The sequence below is a fragment of the Chrysochloris asiatica genome, unplaced genomic scaffold (genome assembly GCF_000296735.1).
Source record: "Chrysochloris asiatica unplaced genomic scaffold, ChrAsi1.0 scaffold00003, whole genome shotgun sequence".
NCBI classification, from domain to species: Eukaryota; Metazoa; Chordata; class Mammalia; order Afrosoricida; family Chrysochloridae; genus Chrysochloris; species Chrysochloris asiatica.
Window position 1 is genome coordinate 48,874,400 of NW_006408521.1, and position 7,725 is coordinate 48,882,124.

General features: G+C 43.0%; 1 pseudogene; it reads left to right on the top strand.

Annotated features, from left to right (window-relative positions):
* The first annotated feature begins 828 nt into the window (after positions 1 to 828).
* Positions 829 to 2,050, top strand: LOC102814862 (annotated as a pseudogene).
* Positions 2,051 to 7,725: the final 5,675 nt, after the last annotated feature.

Consider the following 7,725-nt stretch of genomic DNA (forward strand, 5'->3'; position numbering starts at 1 on the left):
TACCACCGAGGTTGAAGAGCCAGGAGTGGAGTTGGATCTGGGCTTCCTGCACGATGCCAAGACACATGGAGAGCTCTAAGAACAGTTGCATCTACAGATGCTGGCTGAAAGGAGACAAGGACCTCTCTCCATAGCCGGACTCTGAATTCAGACTTCCATCCTCCTAAACTAGGAGAGAATACATTTTTGGCTGTTAAAGCCATCCACTTACGGTTTTATGTTACAGTAAGTAATATTAGAGTGGAGTCCTGGTGTGGCGCTGTGAGTTAATGAGCCAGACTGCAAAGCCGTTTGAACTGCAAGGTCGGCAGTTCGAGCTCACCCGCTGCTCCTTGGAAACAGGGTCACTATGGGCCAGAATCGATTCGACGGTACTTGACAATAACAACAAGTATTAGAGAGGAGTCTTAGTGTGGTTCTGTAAGATAAGGTTGGTTTGAACTACAAGGTTGGCGGTTCAAACCCACTAGCTGCTCCTTAGAAGCCCTATACGGGGTTGCTACGAGTCGGAATTGACTCCACAGCACCAAACAACAACAACAGCACTAGATAACTAATAGAACTACCTCTCCCTTTTTATTGTATTTCAGGCAAGGTTATAATCACGTCCTTACATTGAATCCCACACCTCAGCTCTACACACAAAGCAATAATAGACCAATATTAAAGGAGAAAGTTTTAAAAATACACCCTCAGGGCCCGGAGCTGCTGAGGCAGCTGAACCCGTGCTGGAAGCTGGAGTACGCGCGCACCTGATGGGCGTGTCCGACCCGCACGGGTCGTGTAGTCTCAGTCTCAGCAGGTCTACACCGTGCCCCAGCAGCCAGGATGCGGTTGTTCCAGGGGCAGCTGAAGCAGCCAGTGGCCAAGCAAATCGAGCGCTACTCGAGCTTCTCACCGTGGCCGCTCTCCATCAAACAGTTCCTGGACTTCAGGAGAGATAATGCATGTGAGAAAACCTCATATATGTTTCTCTGAAAGGAGCTTCCTGTGTGGCTGGCGAACACAGTAAGAGAAGTCCATCTTCTACCAGACAACTTACTAAATCGGCCTTCGCTGGGATTGGTTCAGAATTGGTATATGCAGAGTTTTCTTGAACTTTTAGAATATGAAAATAAGAGCCCTGAGGATCCACAGGTATTGGATAACTTTCTACAAGTCCTTTTTAAAGTCCGAAACACACAATGATGTGGTTCCTACAATAACACAAGGAGTAATTGAGTACAAGAAGTTTGGGTTTGACCCTTTCGTTAGCAATAACATCCAGTAAATTCTGGATCGATTTTACACCAACCGCATCTCCTTCTGCACACTAATTAACCAGCACACACTTCTGTTTGGTGCTGAACCTAACCCCATCGGAAGCATTGATCCTAACTGTGATATGGCCTAAGTTATGAAAGATGCATATGAAACAGCCAAGATGCTGTGTGAACAGTATTACTTGGTAGCTCCAGAGCTGGAAGTTGAAGAATTCAATGCCAAAGCTCTAGACAAACCTATCGCGGTAGTTTATGTGCTCTCACATCTGTTTCACATGCTATTTCAGTTGTTCAAGAACTCAATGAGAGCAACCATGGAATTGCATGAAGATAGAAAAGTAGGCTACCCAGCTGTGAAAATCCGTTACTTCGGGTAAAGACGTCTTAGCCATTAAGATAAGTGACCAAGGTGGGGGTGTCCCACTTCGAAAAATCGATCGTCTGTTTAACTCTACATATTCAACGGCTCCCAGACCTAGCCTGAAGCCTGCAAGAGCAGCCCCTCTGGCTGGATTTGGTTATGGTTTACCAATTTCTCGTTTGTATGCTAGATATTTTCATGGAGATCTGAAACTGTGTTCTGTGGAAGAGTGGACACTGATGCCGTCATTTATTTGAAGGCTCTTTCAAATGAATCATTTGCGAGACTTCTGGTTTTCAATAACTTAGCATGGCGCCATTACAAGACTACACCTAAAGCTGATTGAAGCAACCCTAGTAGTGAACCCAGAGATGCTTCAAAATACAAGGCTAAGCAAGACAAGATCAAGACTAATAGAACTTTCTAGAGAACGGAATGCTCTGATCATCTTCTGCAAGTCAACCAGAAAGAACTCTCTTCTACCAACTCTTGAGTGCAGAACCATAGTTAATTACAATGCCTGAATGTATATTTCTCCATAATCAGCTGGAGTCCTTCCTGTAGCTATTCCAGCTCTTCAACAAAAACTAGCAATTAACAAATTGAGTCATTTTTTTTTTTGGTAGTACTTTGCTGTGTTGTCATTGGCACCAGGCACACAAGAACACAGACCCTCCTGAGAGCTCTCATGGCCTCATACCTTCTACCCCCTACCTTATCCCAGAATTCTCAGCTTCTTCCCCAGTCCTGACACCACAGATAGCTATTGCTGCTCTTTATGACAAATACTACATTTGTCCTAAACTACCAATCAGGACCTGGGGAATCTGGAAGTTGAAGGCATTAGCTGAGTGTATGATGACCAATCAGTCCCAGAGCCCCTCCTCCCTCCTTCACGCACACTTCTCCCCTCTATGGTTTAGACTCTTGCCTTCCTCCATGTGATCATATTCTCATTGTGAGGGGTAGATACTTTCATGTTAGATCTTACTCATTTAATGCATTGATTTTATTTTAAAATTCATTTGTGTAATTCCATCCTGTTGATTAAAGTGATCCAAAAGTTAAAAACAAAAAACCCTCATTAAAAATGAGATACATATCTCCATGCACCAAAAGCCAAGAAAACAAAATGTTAAGTGGGCTGAAGTTTGGGGCCCATTCAGCTGCAGATCTGGAAGGAGAGATGGCCAGGATCTTAGACTGCTGAGGTTACTGACCCTAAAAATTCAGGACAGAGGACAGAGGACATAGGCTCTGTAATTGAAACTGGAGGCTGGCAAAAAAAATGTCTGTCATTGACCACTGCCTGGGGCTACAACTTTAGTCAGCTCACTATAGCAAAGAGAACATAGTTCTGAGAATTCAGAGAAAGCTTCTCCAACAATATCTGGACCAAGTTGAATTGGTGAGTGGGTTTGTAACATCTATGAGATCTGTCCCCCTTTACTACATAGGATGCCTGGTTTCGAACTGGGGTCTACAGATTGCTGGTAGATGTGATTGTGAAACCATGTTTCAGGGAAGAATAAGAGCATAGAGAGAATGCAATAATGATGAAAAATAAACCATTGCAAAGTGCTTTCTATTCAGGAGAAGGCTTCAAACCAAAATGCCAAAACATTAAGGAAAATTCAAACTAGGAAAGATGTTAATCAGGAGAAGCATTTACTCTAGACCAAATAAAAACAACAGAGCATCCTGAAAATGCCTAGAAAATAAGTCAGTTTATAGTCCTCGGGGAGATAACATCCACAAAAAAGAATCAGAAATTACAAAGCAGAAATGGAGCAAAACAGAATCGGAAGTCCTGGAAATGGCAAGCAAATATATAACCATTCCAAGGGAAGAGCTAGGTCGCCTGGCCAAATCCAGAATACAAGGGAGACTGGAGACCATGCTGAGCACACATCTTGGAGTCAACCATCTGAAGCCTGAGGAAGTCCATGAGAGAGGGTGGGATGTGCTGCTGACTGGCTGGAGGGAGCTCTGCTGCTGTTGTAAAGTGGCTTTGAGTTGGTTCTGACTCACCATGACCCCATATAGGGTTTCCAAGGAACAGCTGGTGGGTTTGAATTGACAACCTTGCTGTTAGCAGTCCAGTGCTTATCCTACAGTACCACACCAGGACCCTGGAGGGAACTCTAGTCAGGACATTTAACAGGACCCCAGAGAACCAAGCCCTAAGTCTCAGGACTGTACTCAGCTTCTGCCAGGCCCTTCCATATAACCAGCCCAGGACCCTTAGGTTACAAAAAGTTGAACAGAAAACTATACCCTTCCCTCCCAGTAGTTCATATGAAGTGGCAAGAGTCTCATCGTCTGTGTGTCAAAGCCCAGAAAGTCAAGTGATTGTTGTTAAGTGCTGTTGTATAGGGTTTCTGAGGAGCCGCTGGTATGTTTGAGCCACCAGCCTTGCCATTCAAACCAACCTTGTGGTCCAGGACTTATCCTGCAATGCCACACCAGGACTCCAGAAAAATGTGATTAGGACCATCTTCAACATTTTGGGGTTAGGAGAAAAACACTCAGGAAAAAAAAAAAGACAGAGACAGTGAGAGATAGCGAGATAGAAGGGAAGGAAGGAAAGAAATGAAAATGAGACACATTCAAAAGATAGACAATGAACCCAATATGTAAGAATATACAACTTTACAAATGGGAAAATTCTGCAAGTGCTACCTGCCATAAACAAACAAACTTAAGAATATACATCCAATAGGACAATAGCTTGAGAGAACAGAAGAGGACATTCTAGAACTGAAAAAGCAAATTGAGTTCCAAAACAACACCTTCCAAATCCAATAAATGTTATTGTTGTTGTTAAGTGCCTTTGAGTTGATTCTGACTCTTAGCAACCCTGTACAGGGTCCTTCCAAATGGTTTTAAATCTTTGCAGGAGCAGAAAGCCTCATCTTTCTTCCGTGGAGTGACTGGTGGGCTCAAACTGTCAACCTTGTAGTTTGCAGCCCAGTGCTTATCATATGGAGCCACATTGCTCGCTCCCCAATCAAATAAATAGATGATAAAAATAAAGGAACATAATATCCACACAGATGAAGATCAAAGTCTTGGCATGGAAGGCAGCCTTGAGACAGTCATAATACTACAGAAGAAATGTATTTAAAAGTTAGAGCCCGTTGCGGTTAAACCCATCCTGACTCAGACCCTACGGGGAAGTTCTACTCTATCTTTTGGGTTCTACTCTATCCTATGGTGGTGGTGGTAGTATACTATGGAGTCAGTTCCGACTCATAGCGACCCTGTACAGGGTTTCCGAGGCTGTAAATCTTTACTGGAGCAGAAAGCCTCATCTTTCTCCTGCGGAAGGGCTGGTAGTTTCGAACTGCTGACCTTGAGATTAGCAGCCTGACTTGCAACCACTACACTACCAGAGTGCCTTACTCTATCCTATAACGAACCCAAAAGACAGAATAGAGCTTCCCCATAGAGTTTCTGAGGCTGAAATCTTTAGGTTAGCAGTTGATTGCTTTAATCACTGTGTCACTAAGGCTTCCTAAGATTAGAGCAAATAAAGGGGAAAAGATCATGCGATGCAAGGATAATTGGTATCTCTGAAGTAGAGAAATCATAAAAATGAAAAGTATCCAGAAGGATATTTCAGAAATATTACCAACAAGAGCGTACCATATAGTAAATGGTATGATAACAAACTGTCCGCATCAAGGCACAGCCAGCTTATGCCACTGAACTTGAAGTTAGAGAATTTCCTTCCACAGACTACCAACTTATACATGTAGGAGGGATGATAGAATTTGGAAATCTAAATTTGGCAACCACCAGAGTAATAAATGATTCGGGCAAGAACCAACAATGGATATTAAAACTTGAAGGTGAAAGTTTAGGGAAGAACATGATATTTACATAAACTCAAATTATCTTCCCACAAAATACAAAATACTTATAAAGGGAACAATATTAACGGTGAGAGTGAAGTCTAGTAATCATCAAGTTAGCCAAGTCAAGTTACCACTACTAGGAATGGCACAAATCAATATTGTGAAATCAACTTATCCATGAAATTAATAGGTCAAACCAAAGTCCTCTAAGAAAAAAATGAATTTCCTAGCCAGAAGAGTGTTGTTAGTTACCCAACAGGAGCACCTTAGACCTAGTAACAGCCAGTTCTGGAGGTACAAGTGCCGCACTAGGAGAGAACTGGTGTTTCTTTGTTAACCAATCAGGAAAAGTCAAAAATCAATTTACAAAACATACTTAGTAGAGCGAATAGACTTTATGAAACAGGAACAAGAGGCGATTTTGAGATTAGTGGGATTTAGACACAGTCTAGGTTCTCCCAGTTAACTCCAACACTCAGCCTTCATGCTGTGCTCTTCCGAAGTTGAATCTTTGGCCCATGTTATCCATTTCCTATGTCTTTCAGCCAAGATCAAATTCAAATTTTAAGCAACGCTTTAGGACACCAAAACCCTGCAAAACCTTTGTTTTTATTGTGCCATCGAGTCAATTCCAATTCATAACAACCCTGTATAGGATTTCCAAGGAGCAGCTGGAGGGTTTGAACCCCAGACCTTGTGATTCGAAGTCTAGTACTTATCCTATAGTGCCACACACAAAAGAAGTCCTTTGTTATTGTTGTTGTTGTTGTTAAATGCCATTGAGTCAGTTCTGACTCATAGTGACCCTGTATAGGGTTTCCAAGGAGCAGCTGGTGAGCTTGAACACCCAAACTTGCGGTTCAAACTGATTCTGCAGTTCAGCACATTAACCCACATCTCTACCACCCTGGATCAGCAGAAAACAGTTACTGAAAATGAGACAACATCCTAATTCCCCAGCTACAGATCAGATCCTTTTGTTAAAAATAACAACTTAAACCACCAAAAATGGCAGTATGACTGGCTACTATAAGAATAAGTAAGTTGTTCTCCAGGAAGCCATCAAGGCAAGCAACCAAGTTCCTTTAGGACAAACCCCCCTCTAAGACTGAAACTCAAAGGGAACACATGAGCAGACATGCAAGCTTGCTGACGACTAAATTGGTTTACTGGTGAATGGAAGAGGGGGAAAGGCAACAATGAAGAAATGGGCTGAGTGCAACCACAGTCCAGTGACTCCCATTGACCTGGAGATGAGAGAGAGAAGAGGAAGGGCTGGTTGGTCCAAAGTGTGGTGAGACCTGGGGACACCTGAATCCATGGACAAGGACATAGCCACAGAGGACTAGAGCTGAGCGTGAAGCATCCAGTTGCTATGAAGTGAAGGGAGAGGCACAACAACACCCAAACTTGTAGATAGTACCCATCTGACCTAGCCTCGATGATTTGATAATCAGAACTTGACTAAAGAAAGTTTTTTTTAAAAAACATAAAACCATTTTTGATAAGGGAAACAAGGGTAAATTGCTACAGTTTGGTGAACTTGACCTATACTCATGGAGGTAGTAACTCTACCAACAGAGAGGGAAGGAATCTTCACATCAAGCATCAATGCTATCCCCTCTGTACACAGGGTAAATAGGGACGGGCAACTAGCAGCTCTGGTAGCGTAGTGGTTATGAATCGGGCTGCGAACCTTAAGGTCAGCGGTTCGAAACTACCAGCCGCTCCGCGGGAGAAAGATGAAGCTTTCTACTCCCGTAAGGATTTACACCCTCAGAAACCCTGTACAGGGTCGCTATGGGTCGGAACCGACTTGACGGCACTTAACAACAACAACAACAAAATGAGGGGGCGATGGAGGCATGAAGTGACTGGCTTACAAGGTTTCAAGAGGGAAAAACAAAAACAAAAAGAGGGGAGTAGTTAATCTTGAAACAAAGGACCATTAAGGAGAAGAGCACAAGTGGAATGTGAGACTTTATCCAGAGGAGCAGATTACCAGAGATGGAGGCAGAGATAGGGACATGGGGAGAGGGAGCAGCTGAGGACTCTAGATTTCATGGGAAGAGAGGAACTAAGAGCTGGTGGCCAGGAGGCAGACTTGCAGAATGTGTCCTTTGGTGGTGTAAATTATTATATATACCTGAGTTTTTTTTAAGAGCTAAAGTGAATAGAGAAAAATACTGTTAACTGATGGTACATGGAGGGGATTGTAATCATTGTAATGAAACAGGGTATG